Genomic DNA, 22,301 nt, shown 5'->3' on the forward strand with positions numbered 1-22,301 from the left:
TGATTAAATAATAAGGTCCATCCAATTCCAGATCGGTCCACCCCCAGTTCTGCCCGTTTCTGCCCCCCGATATGCCCCTTTGCGAATTGGGTCTAGGGGCATGTGGGATCCCTTCTTCCTCCTCTTCATCTTCTTTGCAGCACATATAGTCCTTGGAGCTCCTCCAAAATTCTGGGCTTGAAGGTCACTGTTTCTGTGTGATATCTGGTCCAGGCCTTAGCGTTTAACTTAAAGAAGTTAAACAAATACCCTGGAAATAGATCATCAAACTATCGTAGCAGATCAGGGTTCTTTACTCCCTTGCACACTCAGGAGAAAAAGAAAGACCATGGCTTTTAACAGCAATGAAAAGTTTAGCTAACATATGGGATCATGTCTTAAATCCTTCTGAATGTAGTGAAGAGCTGTGAGAGCGGAGTTTTTAATCTCTGCATCTGTAAAACATGAAAACACCGCTAGATGGTGCTCAAGAATACATGGTCCCTTGGATTTGCGAATCCCATGGACTAAATGCCGTAGAGGATTGCATTTATCACAATGCTAATGGCTTATAGCTTTTGGAGATTTAGTCTTGGTGGTAAAAATCTGCTCTAAAGCTCCTGGGATCCCAGTAGGGTTAGAAAATAACCAAAATATTCAGTGCGTTTCCCACTGATAGCTGCCCACATAAGGGTAGGCTAGATGACAGGGAGTAACTTAAAATTCATTGCATTCTGGAGGCAAATGCCTCCTCTAGAGAAGGTTGATTTTATGCTCATGGTTAGAAAAGGTCCTTTTCATTCTTCCTCACAAAGACTAGGAGCTGTTAATTTTTCAGGCACATATACAAGATCTGTTGCTCTTGAAACAATGGGCAAGATACATGGGATTTTCCAGTATAAAGATTAGGAGAAGTCCAGGAGAAGTGTGACTTATGGTCTTTGTTTCAAGGCCTCATCAGTCTTTTAGTCTGAGACAACAGGCACTATTAGGTTCTTGTAAAGCAACAGAGTCCCTTTATGCTGGGAGAGATATTTGGATATTTGATTAGGTTTCCTCTGAGAGCAGCAGCTACCAAGTTAAGCCACACAGGACCATGAGTAGAGCTCTAGACTGTAAATGCTTAGGTAAGAATTTGTTTTGACCAAAACTGTCCTGTTTTCACTCATGTACTGTTAGGAAAATGGAGAGTGGTAAGATTAAATCTGAGGTACTGGTGGAACATCAGTCAGAGCCTAAGGTTGTGGTTTTAGGTGCCTACTTGTACTTTAGTCAACCTAGCCAATCAGGTACCGATTTTGACATTCACATTTTACAGGTTACTATAAAATTTCTATGTTGAACAGTTCTTTCTACAAATTTAATGAGATTTTCTGGCTATATGTGACAATTTGCCATAATAAAAATAATTACCTGAAAACAAAGCTATTATTTTTAATGTTGTCTGTATAGAGTGATGGAGGTATTAATCTTCCTTTTTGTAGAAAGAAATTTTTGACAGCCTTTCTCTGAGGAAGTATAATTCATTTAGATTCCTAAGAAAAACCATGTCCATTTTCCATAAAAAAAAAACACCAAAAGAAGTTTGGTGAACAAAGAACCATGAACAAAGAACAGCGTATGAAATAAAGGCAAAAAAAAGAGTCTGAACCTCTCTTTGTTTCCCTGTGGAGAATGCCTCTGACTTAAGAAAAAGGAAAATAATGAAAAGCTTCTTTGATTGACTTTGCAACTAATAGAATAGCACAAAAGCATGCTAATTGCTTTAAAATAGAGATGGAGAACTTAATTCAAAATTGGCATAAACATATTCAGCTTCCATTAAAGTTAGCACTAAGTGGAAACTATGACTCTTCCAACTATGCCTTCCAACAAAATGTGTACACATAAAAGCATAAACCATGACTTGTATGTGTGAGGCACTGGATTATTATATTAGTTATTGGCTTGTACCAACTGAAGTGTGTGTGTGTGTGGAAAGGACAGGTTGAATTTTGCAAAGGTGGAGTAGTGCCTTGTTCCACACCTCAGCCCCTTGGAGTCTCCTTGGGCAGTCCCAGAGCAGCTGTCAGTCACTGGTGGACCGGGAGCACTGCCCCAAACCACACCCGCTGGAGGCCCTGACCCAGCCCCAGAATGTCTGGAACACTAGAAGTCCTGCCTGGGTGGACATAGGGGGCCAGAGCAGATAAAACCAGCACCATGTGGCCGTCATGGCCCTGCCCTCTCCTAGACTCCTGGTAGCTAGATCCATGCTGGACCTGGGGTGGTAGTTGTAATTCTCTCTTTTCTTTTTCTCTTTACTTCTTCTCCTAATTTCCTTTCTTGGTATTTGGGTAACCTGAAGTCAGATAGGTTGGATGCTGCTGAATTGTATGGGTTAGCATGTGCTAAGTCAATGCTTTGTGGAATGCTTTATTTTGGTTAAATGTTGCCCTTTAAACTTGTCATAGGTTTTTTGTTTGTTTGGGTTTTTGTTGTTGTTGTTTTGTGTTTTTTTAATTTGGAAGAACAAAAAAAAAATCCTGCTTTCAATTTATTCCCTTTACCATTGTGAAAGAAAAGTGTTGAGCAGTTGGACAGGGAAGGAGGCTAGCTGTCTGTATTCCCCTGGCCTGAAGGGATGGAGAGCAAAAGGATTAGCTGATAGTCCACAGTCCAACCTCATGGCTTCGGGAGACAGTAGGGGGAGGTAAATTTGTGGTTTTTTTTTTTTTCTGCTGGCTGGACTTCACTTTACTTTTTCCATGACTCTGGGAGTGGTGTGGAGAGGGGTCTCTGGGCTCATTTTTTTTGCCGGGTCACTGGCTTCTTCTGGCCCCGGCAGAGGTCTCGGCTTGCCTTCAGTTCCTCACGTCCTGCTCTGCCCACTGCCTGGACTTGCTTCGGGTTCATCAGAAAGCTGGTGCCATCTGCGGAGGAACCTTTGAGGGGAAAGGCCGCCCTTGCCCTCCTCCTTTTCTGTGTCGGCAGCAGCTTGCACCTATGGACAAAAGAGGGGGTCCCAGCCAGAGCCACCCTTTGACAGTGTGAGTCCACATGAGGAACCACCCTTCCCCTTTCCTCTTTACCATGCCGGGGACAGCCCATGTTCCCGGGACCCGGGTGGCGCCTCCCGCGCACCGACCCCACGGACACGGCGGCCGCCACAGCCTGACAGCGCCCCCTGCTGGTGGTGAGTGAGGCACGGTGGCCCCGCCTCCCTACTGGGAGTGGTTATAACTGCGCCGAGAGGGAAGGAGGAGTACCTGTGGTTTGTTCGGCTGTGTTACATGTATATAGTTATATATATTTAGTAAAGAGCAGTTATTTTCTTTTCCACACCTTTTTGACTGAAGCCTCTTAATTTCAAAGTTATAATAACTCAGAAGGAGGAGTTTGGGTTTTTTTTCTCCTATGCCGCCCTCCTTAAAAAACACTTTAGTCTCATTAAACTAAGATAAAATTTTTGCCAAGTTCCCTTATTTTCCTTACTTTGCCAATAAAAGTGTGATATTTGACATCCTGAGAAACTTGTGCAGTGTCTTCTCCCGTGCTCTGTCTCATGGTATAAAAGAACTGAAGGCCCTTTTAATGAGTCCAGTGGCAGATTTCTGGAGCCTTGTATATTTTTAAAGTAAAACCCCTTTGATGAGCTCATAGCTTAAGCCTTGGGATCTTACAGTATGCTACTAATATTTCTGTATTAAAAACAAGTTACATTGCACTATGTATCTCTTTATTAATCTCTACTATAGATTTCTCTCTATATATACTCTGTACAATCGATTCCTCCCTATATATACTATTGCACTAAACCTAAATTAGATTTTAGTAGATCCAGAATAATTCAGGCCTGTAACATCAGGGAAGTTGACTGAATAAAATGGCCACTTGAATGAAATTTGATCTTACCCTGTTTCCATGTGTCTTACAAATTTTCATGCCAAGTTCTTAAAAAATGGCAGTAATGCTTGCCTTAGTATTGTGAAACCTCCCTGTAATTGGAAATGCAAAATAAATCAAAATGTTCATGACATGAAGACATTAAGTTTGCTTTAAGGTTGCAGTATTCCCAGCAGGAGTGAAGAAATATGTTTTCTTCTATTGTCAAAAATTCCAAGTATATTCTGAGTAAAAGGCAACCTTTTTTCATAATCACTGCACACAAATCAATATTATTGTTTTATAGAATATGCTAAAATGAATAGTAGTAACACCAGCTTCCTATCACTTGTGCAATTTCCTCGCGGCTATTTTCTGGCTCCAGTGCTCTTCAGTATATGAAGGTGAATAAGATGTCAGTGGGATAGATTTAGTACATTTGGGGTCTGTGTTGTTTATAATATTTGCCAATTCTTGATTAAGCAGATCAGCATGCCTGAGCTCTCAAGGTCAGTTCAATTAGATAAGGATGGGAACAAAGGTGAAGAAGCTGTTCTTGGAGATAATGTGTAAGCAGTTAAAAAATGTTTTGCCTGATTTTTAGAAGTACAGATCTCTGGAGCAGAGTGGAAAAGGCTGGATGAAACAAGATATTTACTGAATCTAAGCAAAATGGATTAGTTCAAAGCAAATGGAAAGATATGGAAAACATATCTTTATTACTCAGTTGTTGAGTAATAAAGTCAACTAGATATTGCTGCAGTATAATGTTTGGAGAATTTTTTCTTCCATTTTAGGCATCAGCCTCTTCAGCTTTTGTAAGTTATGGAGGCCATGGGTGGGTCTGTACTAGACTTTAAGTTTAGAAATCTGAGTAATAAGTAGTTGCAACTGTAAGTAGATTTGTTAACATGGTAAGTAGCACCTTCCCCTGAGTCACTGCAAAATCATACCATAAAAAATGTATGTAATTTGTGGTCAGGTACAGCCCCATCTCTCTCTGTCAGAGGAAGGTGTTAAATTCAGTTCTGGATAAGTTTAATCTCTGGCTCATTATTTTGCTCCTTTATGCAGCATTTTGCCTACATAATTTCCTGTTGAGTGCTATAAAGGAATTCCTATATTTTATCCTGAAAGTATAACTACTTTTTCAGCTGTGACTTGAGAATTCTTCATTTGGATATTCAATTACTTCATCAGGGAATGGTGGAATGATAATGCTTAACTTTAAGGTTACAGAGTTAAAGAATTGCAACCAAGAAGCTATTGTGAGGGCAGTCACAGTAACAGATAATACGGCATGGAGTATTAAGTATATTTTTCCACGTGATAATGTAGCTTCTATAAATTATAGGCTATGTGATTCAACCCTTTAGCATTATGATTGGGCATTCTGTAATCACAGGAAAATACTTTAATAGTAAAGCACATAAAAATAAAGGTCATTGCCATGAAATACTGTGTTCGTTTCATGTAAAAGGATGTTCAAACTGACTGAAATGCTGGTATGCATGAGATTGGTTTATGGGTACCAGTGATTATGGAAAGAGAAATACAACAAATCAGGAAGCAGCAAGGGAAGTGCTGGCATAAACTGGAATCATATGGGGCCATAACACGTGCTTTACACTTTATTGCAATTTTCCAATTAACTGGCTGCTTGAAAACACCCAGTTTAGTGTGGTAGCAGCACGGTTTGCTGCTGCTGCAGGGTGTTAGAATGCAGAGACAATCATGCCATATTGAGAGTGTTATGGACAAACAGAGCAGAACCACCCATGAAACCTTTTAATAATTAAAATTTTCTGCTCTTCTAAAATGCTTTTCAAGCGTTACAGCAGGTTCAGGACCCTGTTCGTGTCTTGTGTGCTGAAAAAGCATTAATGTTTTACATGCCATATATAGAAAATCTTAATTAAAAAAATGCTGTGAAAATGACATTGGTATCTTTCCTTCTCAGTCCCCACATGAGCCTGTAAAGCATCTCTGTATAAATGGCTTAAGGATAATAAATATATTGAGCAAAGTAAAGGAAAACAGCTCCTTTTTAGTCACTATTTATATCTCCAGAGTTTACAAAGACTGAATCAATGCACTGGTAAAAGTTCTTAAGTCAGCTCAGCCAAATCCTTTTCAGTCTTTCTATTTTGCACTAAGGTTTTTGATTCTCTACTGTTTTCTGTTCCTTATTTCTAGTATAACTCTGAGAGATAGCCCAAGGAAGGCAAAAAACCTGAGGATGTTTAGATTGTCATGTTTCTATAAAACTGTGTACTGATTTACACCAAATAAACATCTGGCTCTAGAATGACTAATAACTACTGTTGCACTGCAGACATGAATCAAAACAGAGCAGAGGGGTTTGTTTACAAAATAAAATACTAGAAGAGAGAAAATATCAATCTAATACTCTTTCAGATTTCTTCTTTATGTAACAACAGATATAGTAACTCTTGATTCAGCTGAGTCACATCCACTAGGTGTCTAAAGTGATATATAAAGGTAGTTTAGGCACTTGTCACTCTTCTGTCCAGATATTAACATTCTTGAGTATTATCTAACATAGGAAGTATGTATCTATGTTTTGTTAGCAATCTCCAGAGGCTTTCAGGCAATTGCCCTAGGCACTCAAAAGGGAGAGTGCAGGATTATGTGCCCTCCTCAACCTTCAGAGAGCTATGATGGACAAGCAGATAGACAGATCAAAGGTGGTGGCGAATTCTTTCAACCTCACTGTATTTCTGCTCTTTTACACAAATAGTTGAAGAACTCAAAAGAGAGAGAGAAATTATAATCAAACTGCCAAAAAAAAAAAAAAAGAATTAATACTTAGAAGTACAGATGAAGACCCCAACTCTTTAGCTTCATGAGTAGTCAATAAGTTCTAGAGTCATTCTCTCATTTGCTTTTGACACTGGAGCATAGTTTCCCCATGTTGGCTGAACCAGTTTTCTAGCATGTCCTCCTGCAGTTGAAGAGAAATAAATCACAAATGAAATACCATCTTTTCAGTCTAGAAAGACAATTTATTTAAAAAATGGAAATGAAGCAAAGGGAGCTTTACTCTGTTTGTATAACAGAAATTTAAAAAATCATAACAAAGTAAAACTAGTATCTTAGAGATAAAAAGAAAAAAAAAAAACCAACAAACCTAAAACAACAAACCCAACCCAAAAGAGAGAATAAGTGAGAAAGAATGAATATTGTTGGAAAACCTTTCCACTATTCCACTTTCCTTTAAACGTTTAATTAAAAACATTTAGCCTAAAAAAACATCTTTGTCCCGAGAGAAAAACTCCTAAATAACAACAAAGAATGAAGAAGACAGGAAGTCGTAAGGGCACAAAAGATACTGTTAATCATAGAATCATAGAATCATAGAATAGATTGGGTTGGAAAAGACCTCTAAGATCAGCAAGTCCAACCCCTGATCCAACTCCAATTACTATATCATGGCACCAAGGGCCACGTCCAATCTCTTTTTAAAAACCTCCAGGGATGGTGAATCCACCACCTCTCTGGGTAGGCCGTTCCAGTGCCTGATAACCCTCTCTGTAAAGAATTTCTTCCTAACATCTAACCTAAACCTCCCCTGGCAGAGCTTGAGCCCATGTCCCCTTGTCCTATTGTTGGTTGCCTGGGAGAAGAGACCAACCCCCACCTGGCTATAACCTCCCTTCAGGTAGTTGAAGAGAGTGATGAGGTCGCCTCTAAGCCTTCTCTTCTCCAGACTGAACAACCCCAGCTCCCTCAGCCTCTCCTCATAGGACCTGTGCTCAAGTTAATGTTATCGGGTACTTTTAATGTTGTTTTGTTATCTGGTTATTCAATATTGTCAGATTCTTCTTCAATTTTTCATAGTCAGTTTTTGCTTTTACTAACTTTTTCTAATTAATATTTTGAGCCATAGATGTCTGAGCATTGATTTCTGTGAAACTGACTGAAAATCCAGTAACTCTTTGCGTAAACATTACCTACATACTTCTGTCTTTTTCTACTTCTAAATAAATTATCAATCCATGAAATTACCTTTCCTCTGAATTTGATTAATTTGATGATAAATTAGCGTCTATAAGTGGTTCTTAATATTGGTTGTATAAATATTTTATACATAAGTATAAAAGTATTTTGGTTGTATAAATAAGCAACACAAACCTAGTCATTTTGTATACATTCTTGTTCAGGACTTCAGCAAATATTTTTCTAAAAGTTACGGGACTCATTTTTTCTGCATCAGTATCCATCCACATATATGATAACTTTAGGCAATTTGACTGGTACATGTATGTAAGGAGATCACAATTACCTGTCTCAATATTAAGATCACAGAAGGACTTTGAGATAAGCACAGAATGGTGCTAACTTTGGGCCTGGCAAGGTCTGGCATCCCAGGTAATGCCTCCAGACATTACTGCCTCCTCCCACTGTAGCAAACTGTGTGGAAGGGCAAATACATACGGTACACACATTGCTTGTCAAACAGAGTTGAAGCACCCTAAGTTAGGGGACAGGTGGCATCTGCAAACACCAGAGTGTGCCCCCCCCTTTCCCCTGAATTCCGTGGATTCAAACTGAAATTTAAGTCACCTGATGGAACTTGAGATAAGATAAAGATTGTCTCTTATCTTAGGCCTAGGGGGAGAAGAATGTATCACTGCAAAGAATCCACAAGGAAAGCCAGCCCAGCAACTGCTGAGGTCTGCTCCATCTGGGTGGAAGATGATTCCCACAGGGAAAGATCACACACAACCCACTGACTCAAAGAAGAGAAAGACTGAGCATGGAACTCATTAGGATTGGAAATGAGAGAATCATTTACCCAATAGAATAAGAGAACTGTGTAGCCAATGAGCATGAATTCCTTTTTTTGCTAAAATGTATAAATAGTGAAAAGTTTTGAATGACCTCGGGACCCCCACTGCCAAAAGGACCAATGGGATGCCGCTTGACCCACAGGTGGTGATATCTTTCTAATATCTTTTTAATCTGTCTCTGATTCACTTTCTTTTACTTCCTCCCTTCTCTCTTTTCTATTTCTTTCTATCTCTCTCTACCTCACATGTGCTATTGACTTTGGCATTTGGTCTCATTTACACCTTAATTCAGGTAGAGGCATCTCTCAATAATTGGAACATAACAATGTGCCACATTTATTTGCTTGTTGTTGGATGGAGCCCTGTTTAAAAGAAAATTGTTTTAACACTCCTCTGCTGCCCCACTAGCAGTGGAAGGGGAAAAACGCCGCAGCCCAGGGGCCTCCCCGATTTTTGGTGTTTCCTCTCGACCACCAGTCTCGGGGGGGCTCAACTCAGCTGCTGTGCCGCACCTGGCCCCCTGCCAGGACTGGGGGGGGAAGAGCCTCCAGTCTGTCTCCCTCTACTTCCTGGTGTGTCTCTAGTTCCAACCATGCCAACAAACCTTCTTTTCCAGTTTTGTGAATATGTCATTTCCGCAGGGGCACACTAAGCTCTGATTGGCAGCAAAAGCACTACCCCTGGAGCTAGGTATCTTCCAGCTCCAGGGGGAGGCTCTTTTTCAAACTACGACAAGTTGATTCTATTTTCTTCCTCTGACCTGGTTGCAACTTCTGGGTTTATTAAAAAAAGTTGTTGTTTCTATCATGCTTTTTTATACTGTTGTTTAACTGCTCATGTGACTTCTTAGATTTTTCAGTTTAGATAATATACATTGTTGACACAAGTATAAGAGAGGTTTGAAATAAATCTACTGTCCTGTATTTCTACAGTTGTTCACCCTCTTAACAATTCCTTTTAATTTCCTTTTAACAGACTCTATAATTTTGCATGTAGTTTGCCTTTTTGAAGTAAAGCTACTATGCATTTTTAAGGTTTTCTTATATTCAAAGCAATGCAGAGTCTGCATCAGTGTTCCTGTCACTATTTCAGAATGGCCCAAATCTGAAAATATTAAAACAACTTCTGTGTACTTGTGAAGTCAAAATTAGAGAATTGTTTCTCCCATTTTTGATTCACTGACCTATTTTCCTTAGGTCCAGACAAACATGATCAACCGGTCCTTCTGTCAGATACTACATCATAATTCACTTTATTGATAATAAACAAATACTTATTTAACTATCTAACATATCAAATCAATCAGTTCTCCATATTTCCTTGTCAAGAAAAGGTGGAGTTTGTCAGTCTTATGAATCCTGTTACTGTCTTAATGTACAAGTGGATCCATCTGTATCTTTACTTATGGTCAATGCTGACAGTTTTCCACCTGGTTCTTATGTGAACCTTATACAAGGTTAACTTTTTCCACAGAAGCTTCCTATTTTCTTTGATAATGCATCCTTTCTGCTGACAGTCTATCGATCAGTGTATTTTATATTAGATAGCACGTTTCTCTTGTGAGAAATTTATTCTCAGACAACCTGATCATCTGTGGAACATCAGGATATGCTTGCTTTATATGAAAAAAACCCAAAGATACAAATAAAGAAGCAGCTTTTAATACGTATTATTATATTTGTGGTTTTTTCAAGTGTGGGTGAAGATAAAATTAATACATTCCTGATCTTGTAAATATTTTCCCTTCAGAGTAGCCAGATTTCTCAAAATCTTTGTAAATTCAAATTACATAGTGTGGTGGGTTGACCTGGGCTGTACACCAGGTGCCCATGAAAATGCTCCATCATTCCTCTCCTCAGTTGGACAGAGGGAAAGAAAAAATTATGAAAGGCTTGTGAATTGAGATAAGGAAAGGGAGAGCTCACTCACCAATTACTGTCACAGGCAAAACAGACTCAACTCAGGGAAAATAATTTATTACTAATCAAAATCAGAGTAGGATAATGAGAACTAAACCCAAATCTTTAAACACATTCCACCACCCTTCCTTTCTTCACAGGCTCAGCATCACTCCCAACATCTGTACATCCTCCTCCCCTCATCCCCAAGTGGCATAGGGGGATGGGGAATGGGGATCAGTTCGCCACATGTTGTCTTTGCAACTCTTCCTCCTCATTTTCTTCTCTGCTCCAGCATGGGATCTCTCCCACATTCCTTCATGAAATTCACCAACATGAGACCTTCCCACAGGCTGCAGTACTTCATGAACTGCTGCAGTGTGGGTCCCTTACATGGGTTGCAGTCCTTTAGGAATACACTCTTTCAGTTTGGGTCCTGCTCAGGGTCACAAGTCCTCCCAGCAAAACTGCTGCAGCATGGGTTCCTCTCTCCACAGGGCCATAGGTCCTGCCAGGACCCTGCTCCAATGTGGGCTTCCCGTGGGGTCACAGCCTCTTTCAGGCGTCCAGCTGCTCTGACTCGGGGTCCTGCATGTGCTGCGGGTGGATCTGTGCTCCACTGTGGACCTCCATGGACACAGCTGCCTCACCATGGTCTTCACCGTGGGCTGCAGGGGAATCACAGCTCTGGCAACTGGAGCACCTTCTCCGCCTTCTTCTTCACTGAGCTTTGTGTTAGCAGAATTGTTCCTCTCACATGTCATAGGTTTACTTGTTCTAAAAAACCCAGATTGGAATTTTTTTTCCCTGCACCACTGTGAAAGAAAGGTGTTGAATGAGGGAGGGGGAGGGGGATTCACACACACAAAAGAACTAGCCAGCAGCCCCACATTCCAAGCTAATGGGCTGAGAAGATTGTGAGGGGGAGGTAAGTTTTTTCTCCTTAGGAAATGGCATGCTTTTTTTTCACTTTTGCCCTGACTCAGAGAAGGTGTGTGTGTGGGGGGGGGAGGGGGCTCCAAGATTCATTTTGTTTTCAGATGGGTCATCTGGCTGCCTTTGGCCCTGGTTTGCCTCGGTTCTCCCATGGCCTGGACCTGCCTTGGATTTCATCAGAGAAGCCAGGGCCATCTGCCGAGGGAAGAGGCCCCTCCTTCTCTCCTCCATTCCGGTGTTGGCAGCAGCTTGTACCCATTGACAAAGTGAGGGGGAGAATCCCAGCCAGAGCCAGACGCCGACAGCGTGAGTCCGTAGGAAGAGCCCCTTTTCCCCTTTCTCCTTCCCCTTTCAGTGTGTGTGTGGATTCTCCATTTTGGCTTCTCTCACGCACCGGGGCCCCCACGCGGCGACCCCAGAGCCCAACAGCGCCCCCTGCCGGCCACCACCGAGCAACTGCAGGCTCTGCTCCGCCAGGGATCCAACAGCGCCCCCTGCTGGTCGTGGTTAGAGTTGTACCAAAAGGCAAAAAGTACTGAACTTTTTTTCAGTGGGAACCTTGGGTGCAGGATTGCTGTTTGGGGTTTTTTTGTGTGTCCTTTTGTTGTGCTGCCTATACACACATATCCTTCAATAAAGGACTGTTATCTTTTCTTTCTCTGTATTTCCTCAGTTGGAGCATCCTAATTTTGGATTTACAATTGCTTACAGGGAGGAGCTCAGCCTTCCTCATGACTTGTCCTCCTTAGCAAACCCTTCAGTCTCATTAAACTGAGACACACATTCTCACTCCTCTCTTCTCTGTCTGCTGGTGTTGTGCAGTTGTTTTTTTTTCCCCTTCTGAATACATTATCTCAGAGGTGCTGCCACCACCTCTGATGGGCTTGGCCTTGGCAAGTGGTGGATCTGCTCTGGAGCTGGCTGGCACTGGCTCTGTCAGACAAAGCTTCTGGCAGCTTGTCACAGAAGCCATCCCAGTAGCCCCACCACCACCAAAACCTTGCTGTACAAACCCAACATGTAACAATAGTAATAAGTATTCACACACATATATATATTCACACATACATTCATGTGTATAACATTTGAAGGCATATATAAGTGTACAGATATATAACATCCTTCTAAGTGTAGATAATAATAATAAATACTTATTATCTTTACATCTATCCAATTATGGCAATGGTATTGGTGGCTGTGAAACTTGGTTACTAAAATATATTTGATTCTTTCTAGCCTACAGCATGGGAGTTAATAACATAAGGTTAGTACTACCTCCTAATTAATTCTGATATGTCGCCTGTAGGAAGTCTGTGCTGTGTTAATACTGTTATTTACTTACCGTATTAAATACTGAAGTTTCTGCCATTCCTATGTTTTTTGAATTTCCTCCTTCCTCTTTTATTGTCACACATTTATGGAATTTTGCATAGGATTTTTAGTATTCTATCAATTTTTCTACTTTAACTGAGTTTCTGATTATTATGCTTAACCTCAGATTACAACAAATGATAGAATAATAGAATCATTTCAGTTAGAATCATTTAGTTCCGCCATAACTGAAAGGAAATACTGTTTTTCTGATCATCATCACGGCTAGGCTTCGCGAACGAAGATTTGGGAAGGCCTCTACCCACATTTGCTACAAGTGCACTGGTGGCTAAAGAGGCCAATGCGAGATAGACTGTCACAGAGTATCTGTTGTATCGTTAGGTTTGGTCAGTAGAGAAAGTAGACACGCACATGGAGAGAGATGAGACAAGGGAGTCTACCACTTAAGTGCAGGAGGCAGCTTTATTGAGGTAGCTAGCCCCGACTTTCACACACACTTACTGTAAATATATTTTTACAAAAACACTCAGGAATTAACACCTACACCCTGAGACACAGTCAACAGCCCTGTCCTTGCACTGCTTATCATCTTCCAGCCAACTCCCTAATACTCAAGGCTGCTGTGTCCATGGGATTGATTAATTAGCCTCACTGTTCTCATGGGAAAGGCTTTATACCATCTAATATGTTATACTCATCCAGGGGTTCAACCTCCAGGGGGTCACTAGACCTACTGCTTCCCCCCACAATAGGCAAGTCTGGTTGCAAAAGGCACAACAGAAAGACTCCTTGGATGGTATCGGCAAGACACGATTCTTTCTGCGTTGTCTTTTCTCCTCAAGAGTGATCCTGCGTGTGTTCTCAAAAGAAGCAACAGCGTTACAGATGGTGTGTCTCCAGACCTCCCAATTGGAGGCCAAAGTAGACCATTGATGATGATCAATATGGCCAAGGCTGAGATGTTGTTCCAGGGAGTCCTTGTATCTCCTCTTTGGGGCTCCTATCTTGTGGCAACCAGTGGCAAGTTCACCATAAAGCAAGATCTTAGGGAGGCGGTGGTCCTCCATCCTGGAGATGTCTCCTGCCCAACACAGCTGTGTTCTCAGCAACATGGCCTCAGCACTTGTGACTGCTGCCTGTTCTAGAACAGATGTGTTAGTTACATGATCTGACCAGTGGATGTTTAGGATTGTACAGAGACAGCGTTGATGGAAGCGTTCTAGGAGACGCAGGTGGTGGTGGTAAATGACCGATGATTTGGACCCATATAAGAGGCTAGACAGCACTATGGATCTGTAAACACTGATCTTTGTACTTTTCTTCAGGTGTTTATTTCGTCAGACTCTTTTATGAAGTATTCCAAAAGCTCTATATGCCTTTGCTAACCTGTTGTCTATCTCCCCGTCAATCTTACCATTCGAGGAGATGAGGCTACCTAGGTAATTAAACTGCTGGACTGATTTGAACTCTGATTCGCCAATGGTGATATGGGGATGATGGAAGACTTCCTGAGGTGCAGGTTGATAGAAGACTTCTGTCTTCTTGAAGCTGACTTCCAGCCCAAAAAGCTCAGCAGCCTCAGCAAAGCAGGATGTTAAACGCTGCAGAGCTGCTTTTGTTTTTCTGATAGAGTCAAAGAAATAGTCAGCCTGGGACAGAGTCCCATGAATACTGGTCTTTTGCCAGTCAGGCTGCTGTAAGTCTTGCTTGACTAATATTCTATCCAGTGGACAAACTGTGTCACTCTGTTTGGAGTCCTGATTGTGACCTTCCTCCCCCCCCCCACCCCGCTTTCATTAAGAATATGCCAGTTTGTTGAAACCAAAGTTTTCAATGTAAATATTAGTTTCAATTAGAATACATTTTTGGGTGAAATGTGAGACCTTTAGTGCTCTGCCAAGTAATTCAATAACTGAACTAATAGGTGCTAAACTGAGATAGTCTGGAGGTGTTTTATAGCCTCAAGCCAGAGATTTGAACTTACTTGGTGTCACGAATCTATTAAAACAATTGTTATTCTGGTGTATATCTTTCATAAAAAGTCCCACTAGACATATTTGATTTTGAGTATTTCAACATTCAGAAGAATGAACTGAATAAACTGAACATTGTTTTTACTTCAGAGAACTTCTGCAGATGTATTTAGTGCTGAAAGTGATTAGGAGACTTAAATTGTTTTGCTAAAAAGGGGTGAAAAAAAAAAGAAAGGCAAAAAATAAATGCTTATTGGATTTTGGGATCTGCAAAACAAGCAACCATCTACTAAACTTGTTCTATAAGAGCTGAAAAAGGCAATTCCCCAAAGAAGGAATTCTTTCAGCTTTAATAGAACAGTGTATAAATGTTCATATTAGCTTAAATCACGATTTAAGCTACTAGTGAGCCTAGATTTTTAATAGAAGTGTATATACATTTCTTGACTATAATAACTTATGACTCACTTGACCTTGGAAATCACAAGTTTTAAATACATTTTTTCTCATTCCAATAACACAATGAGCATGCCTGCTAATTGTGAAAATTAGAAATATAAAATTAAGTGGTTTCTGGGTTGAGCTGTCTAAACCTTTCTTTATGTTCATATGGAGGTTTTTACTGACATTGATCCATCATTATCTTCCTATATGGTAATGGTTTAGTACCATTTCTATCAGCAGTTAATGTTCTCTTTACACTTACTTCAGCTGGAGTTTGTTCTATATAATCTTTCTCTGTAGAAACTTTTGCTTAAATTTAGACATTACATTACATTTGAAACATATTTATTGTTTGGGGTAAAATATAATGTCATAGCATTGAAAGAAGGCATGGCAAAATGAACAAATGTTTGAATTGACTGTTTTCTGTACAGGCTGGGGGATGAACAGATTGAGAGCAGCTCTGCAAGAAGGATTTGGGTGTACTGGTGGATGAGAGGTTGGTCATGAGATGGCAATGTGCACTTGCAGCCCAGAAAACCAACTGTATTCTGGGCTGCATCCAAAGAAGTGTGACCAGCAGGCCGAGGGAAGGGATTCTGCCCTTCTCTGATGAGACCCCCATCTGAAGTACTGCAGCCAGTTCTGATGATCAGAGGGATAGAACATCTCTCCAATGAAAAAAGGCTGAGACAATCAGTGTTGTTCAGCCTGGAGAATAGAAGGCTCTGGGGTGACATCAGTACAGCCTTCCAGTAGTGCCTAAAGGGAACCCATAGAAAAGACAGGGACAAACTTTTTAGCAGGACCTATTGCGATAGAGCAAAGGGTAGTGGTTTTAAACTAAAAGAGGATAGATTGAGGTTAGAATTTACATATCAGATATAAGAAAGAAGTTTTTTCCAATAAGATTGGTGAGATACAGGCACAGGTTGCCCAGAGAGGTGGTAGATGTCCCATCCTTGGAAACATTCAGGGTCAGGTTGGCCTGAGTTCGGAGCAATCTGAGCCAGTTGAAGACATCCCTGCTTGCTGCAGGGGGGCTGAACTAGGTAATCTTTAAGGGTCCCTTCCAACCTAAACTCATATCTGATTCTGATTCTATTCTGTTCTGCTTTGCTGGTGGATTCCATTAGTCAGGACAACCTTAATGGAGAAGGACATGAGGACACCCTCTACTCTACTGACTGTTTTCCCTCTCGCAGAGGAGTCACTTAATTCTTCCTAAAGAAGATTAAAATGTTTGGGGATGTTTTCTTGAGGACAATATATGTGAGCATGTCTTCTCCATAGAACTTATTCCTTAAACAGAAACTAGGCTTGCATCTCTAGATTTTCAATAATGTTTAGTATTTATTTGATTTCAAAATGCAGAGCAGAGTAAAAGAGAAGACAAGATATTCCTTCTAGCTGAGAGAGCAAACATCCTTACAGTTCTCCAACCATTGTTGCATTAACCATTGCTAGAGCCCTGAGGAAGACACCAGTCAGTACCTCTACAAACTTCCCAAGCAAATGGCATGAAGCTGTGTCCAGGGAGGTTTAGGTTGGATATTAGGAAAAGATTCTTCACCCAGAGGGTGGTTGGGCACTGCAACAGGCTCCCCAGGGCAGTGGTCACAGCACCAAGCCTGACAGAGTTCAAGAAGCATTTGGACAATACTCTCAGACATATGATGTGACTCCTGGGGGGTCCTGTGGAGGGCCAGGAGTTGGACTTTGATGATCCTTGTGGGTCCCTTCCAATTCAGCATATTCTGTGATTCTGTAATTCATGGACTCTGCAAATCACAGTATAGAAACACTGCCATTTCAATAAAGTGTCATTTTAGCTACAGCAGAAACACACAATCCTCGTCCTACAAACACATAGGATTTTTCAGATTTAATTGAAATTCTGTTTCAATATATCACAGAGCTATAAAACTTTCTTTTTTTCAGAAGTCTTTCTGTTTCCAATTTAGCATGCATAATGCTTGTAAGTTGTATTCAGTGAAAATGAAAAGCTTTATGTCTCTGAGACTCATTTCTATGTAAATGAACTAACAAGCATGTGCACAGCAAAGCAGAGGCTATAAAAAGTAAAACTGAGTTTAGTTTACCAATATTTTGCCAGTGTTTTAACAGCTTGCACAATTAAGTTTGGAACTATGGTGAATTGGATCTGTGTGTGCGTTTTTATCTCTTTGATTGACAAAATTTTTCCTTTGTTTAGCTCTAATTACTTTTTTGAGTTCCTTTCAAGTTGGAGACTTGCATTTACTAGGCATCATGTATCACTGCCATTTTATATCACAGAGGATATATTCATATGTCCAGTTTCTTGACTGTCAGGAATTGGGGAACAGAGAGGAAGTACATGACCCTATCAAAATCCAAAATAATGTTCAAGAAATCTGAGTCTGGAGGAAATCACTATTTTCTCAGCTCCCTTAATTTTGAGGGAAAATTCTTACATATGAAGAGATATGCCGTCTATCAGGCTGAGGATGGGACTGAAAAAACTTTGCATGCTTCTATGAGTCTAATCCTCTAGATTATGAGCTAATATCAAATATAGATATGATAAAATGATCTTCTTTAAATAAACATTGTCATTACCCCTTGGTAAACATACTTAGAATATGGGTATTACATCAGAGCTTTCAATCATTTTAGACAATGTAGCAGCTAGAGATGGATTGCTCATAACCAGATGTAGATGCCTGTGTATGACAGAATCATCCAGACTCTTCATTACTGAATAGAAAAGAAGACCATCTCACCCTGATGTAGACTTCTGAACTAAGTTGGAAAACTCTTTTCCGAAATTTTTTATTTTCCTCTTGAAACACAGAGTGATTAGCTTGGATAAAAAAATCTGTACAGCAGACATCTGAAGTCCACTGAGATTAATCCACACTCATTTCTACATCTCATGGAGGCTTAGTTGTAAGAAATACTCAGGTGCTTATACTGGCTCAATATTAAGCTTGTGCCAAGGAAAGATGACAACTTTAAAGTCAAACAATATTTGGCACCTCTCTGTTCAGACAGGTGGCCACATAAGCAAGCAGGTATTTTTCAGTGCAGTCCTTTTAATTAATTTCATACTTTGCTGTAGGCATCTAAGACTTCTTCTAGATGTAATTCTCAATCTTTTGTGAAGCTTTTGGTTATGTTTTACATACCATCTCATCATTCATTCAAAGAAAGAACACTTTTCTTATGGAAAATATCACTGTTATTGTATCAGTAAAAGAAAAAAGTTAAACAGAGTAAGAATTAGTTAATAGACATCAAAATGAGATCTTTCTAGATGCAAGCTAAAGATGTGTTTGTGCACACAATTTATAGTGATAACAACTTTGACTGACTTAAGGATTGACTCAATGACAAGTACAGAAGCGAAAAAAATCCCGTGGCATACACAATGTAATGAAAAAAATCATGGGCTAAAATAACTAGAAAAAATGTTTTAAAAAACAAATCTAAAATTGCATAACTAACTATAAGAAATATAAACCACATCTACTGCATCCTGAAAAATAATGACTCAAAAAGTGTTCCTGTTCATAATGGGCAGATAATTCAACAACAGCTCTCAAAATGAAGCCGTAAAATAAAAGCAATAATATCATATTGGAGGTGTAAGTAGAGACTAGTGAGTAGGGTTAGGAACATTTATCCTTGTAGGTTGGTAAGATTGTATCAAAATGCTTTATACAGTACTGGTGTTTGCACTTCAAAATGGACATCAACAGAAATATAGAGAATCAAAGAAAATGTTTGACAGCAAGAGATTCAATGATCTATGTAGTTTATTGAAAAGAATTTTGAAAGTTGACATGATTACACTGTGTAAGTGCTGGGGGTGGGAGAGAGATTGTCATGGGTTGACCTGCCCCCCCCCAGGAGGGGGGCTGGAAGTGGTTGATCCCAGTTAAGTTTCCGCTGATGGACCAATCACAGCTTTGTTTTCACCCCTGTGAAATTAGGATATTACAGCAGCCAGAAGTTGTTGGCAGAGAGTGAGAGAGAGAGATCTGGAGCCATGAGGTGAGAGGAATGAGGCCTGTGGGCCCCTTGCAGGGGGGTCCAGGCCCTCTTTTCCCCCCTAGGTGAGGGAACTTGGGACAGTATATTAACTGAACCGGGTGCCTGTGGCCAAGGCTAGGGGACCTTTTTTCCCCTCCACTGCCCAGAAGAGATGGTGGCATGGATTTAAGAGACCAATCAGGGAGTTGGAGCTAGCTAGCCCCCAGCAGGGAGGCTCGGTATTGGAGCCGAGCCACAGATGGATGGAGGGGTGGTCCGGAGCCCGGAGAAGTAGCTACAATCATGCAGAGCTGGAAGAACTCCAGGCAGAGGATTGAGACCGAAGCAGTCTTGCTGCTACCCTTTTCCCCCACCCCATAACGGCAGGGGAGAGGGAGTGACCTTGAGTTGAGGTTGAAGAAAAGGGAGATGGACCGAGAAGCTCGGAGGAGGCTCTATGTGAGGTTTGGGCGAGAGCAGCCGAAAACCGAAGGAAGAATGCAGGGGGGGAGGAATACCTCCCGTGACACATGGAAGCTGAAGCTGCAGCAGCTGAAACAGAGAGAAACCAAACCAAGCAGGCTTTTCTGGGTAAGGACTTTTGGTGAAAACTATTTGGGGTAAAAAGACTGAGCAAGACCCAGAAACCCTGCAACCTGGAGAGGAAAGAGTGAACATCTTTCTCTCTCGGAGGAACCTTCATGAACCGGGGAGAAAGAACTCAAAGCTGACTCCCTGGATCTTCGTGATGACAACCTGATGATTCAAGTGTTCCCTTGCTGCTCAGGAGGAGGCCTCAGCAGAGACTGAGGGCTGGTGGAGGTGCAAAAAGACCCCTTCCCTGACACCCCAATGAGAGAGAGACTTTAACTATTACCCTGAAAACTTCTCCTGAACTGAAATGGGAAGACCCCTAGGGGTGGTAGAGATTGTATTAATACTGTGTATTTATTTGCTTTTTAGTTTCTATAGTATTTATTATGTTAGTAATAAATTTTGATATAATTTCTCCATACTGACTTCTGCCTGTGTGAAAACTTCTCTTCTGTGTTGAGGTAAATTGTAGGGGAAGCTTGGAGATTGGATTTTTGGGGTCAAACCCCCACAGAAATGAATAACAAGGGACTCTCTGGTCTAACAGGTGAAAACATAAAAATTTTCAATAGATCATGTGAAACAAATTACAACTAAAAATAAGTAGAGTTGATTAACTCCTGGAACAAACCACCAAAGAGAAAGCTGAGTTCAGTGTCTCTTGAGGAATTCAGTTTAAGGCTATCAGTCTTTGTAGAAGACAGGTATTAATGAAGTGCAAGGTAGAGTGGAGATAGTCAGGGGTCTCTGTTATGTGTGTTAAGTCAGATGAGTTAAGTTCCTTCTGGTTTTAAACTGAGGGAATCTGTGAATCTAACTAAACAAACCTACTGCAAGGGATAAGAATGTGCTCCCAAGAGAAACACATCTGAATTTCCAACCTAGTGATGAGATTCCCTTCACATAATTTGTCTCACAACTGGCCTAATCTGTCAGAAAAGCTGAGCCAGTAAACCTTTAAGGTTATGTAAGGGATGGAAGTCCCTTGTGAATGGCGAATGACATCTTCTAAAACTCACAGACCTTTTAAAGAGAACTTCATGGCTTGCAAATGTGGCTTTGTGTCATGAAAGGAAGAGATCTCTTGCCGAAAGAGATTGCTCATCATACTGAATTCTGAAATCCCATCTTTTGGAGACTGAGCAAGAAAGTGTATAATGCCTAGGGAAAAGACCTCTATTAAGAATCCCTATTACCTAACACTTTTCCAGTCAGTTCTTACAACTACCAGCTGGAGCCCTATTTTCATGTTTTGATATGAAGGAGGAGGTAGTTAGATGTCAGTAGAGCAAATTGAACAGTCTTATTGTATTCAAAGCAAATGGAAAGTCTGGGAGAGCATAGTAAGCAAGGAGATTTTGTGTTTTGCAGAAGTCTTATAGATTTTCAAACCATGAAATGTGTCCAGTTATGAAAGAAAATGCTTGACAAGGACACTTGCCATGATGAAACCTGGCAAACATGGTTCCGAGAGAGAGTGAAACTACTGTTTGGTGTGATGCATTTGGTACCTTGTGTGACTGTTTCTTTCCAGCTACAGGATCAAAGTCCAGGCTCCAGTATGAGTGGTACAAGAGCTGCATCGTTTTTGGGAGGAACTGACACTTTGAGTATCTGTGTCCCCCTTGGAAAAAAAAAAAAAAAAAAGGGAAACATCCCAGTTTATTGATGGTAGGGATTAACCTAGATGACACCACAGGAAGGGAGAGAGAAAAATATTTTCTACATTTATCTGCTGTGCAGCGTTTAAATTTATTCTGAAATAAGACTGCAGTCCTTGCTATATAAATAATTCAATGATGATTGCAGATAATAGCATAATATCTTTAAATGAAAAAGTGATCCCAATTCCAGAGAGAATGGCTTTGAGGAACTGCTAGAGTTACCAGAATAGAATTCTTTAGTTTAGCCATATTTGTCCAATTGCATATATGTATAATAAATACATATAAATAATCACATAGAATATTTTGGTAGTTTTTAAAAAATCATTCTGCAATATAAATTTTCATAATTTTAGTTATATAAGATACTACATATAAGCCACAGACAAGTGTGTAAAAAATGTGTGAATAACATCTGCTGGACACACAAGTACTGTAAGCAGAAAATATCTAAGGTCATTTGTATAGAACTCTTCCTTATTTGAAAAATTTTTTGGCATATTTTTTTAATCGAAACTGTCACTAAATGATGTTTAAAAATTTAGCATGCATAAATATTTTACTAGAGCTCCTGAGTTCTTCTCTCTTGGTCTTGAGGAATTATTAGTTACTAAATTGATGAAAAATTTCCATAAAGGACTTATTAAATATGTCCTAAAGTACATGTTGTTTCAGGGAAGGTAAATGCCAATACTAATTGCTCTTTACAGTGTTTTCAAATGTAGATTAAAGGTAAACAAATTAAACATTTTTCCTGTTGATGAAGCGTCAAAGCAATTTACAGTT

The sequence above is a fragment of the Corapipo altera genome, unplaced genomic scaffold, assembly GCF_003945725.1.
Source record: "Corapipo altera isolate COAL_440 unplaced genomic scaffold, ASM394572v1 23, whole genome shotgun sequence".
NCBI lineage: Eukaryota > Metazoa > Chordata > Aves > Passeriformes > Pipridae > Corapipo > Corapipo altera.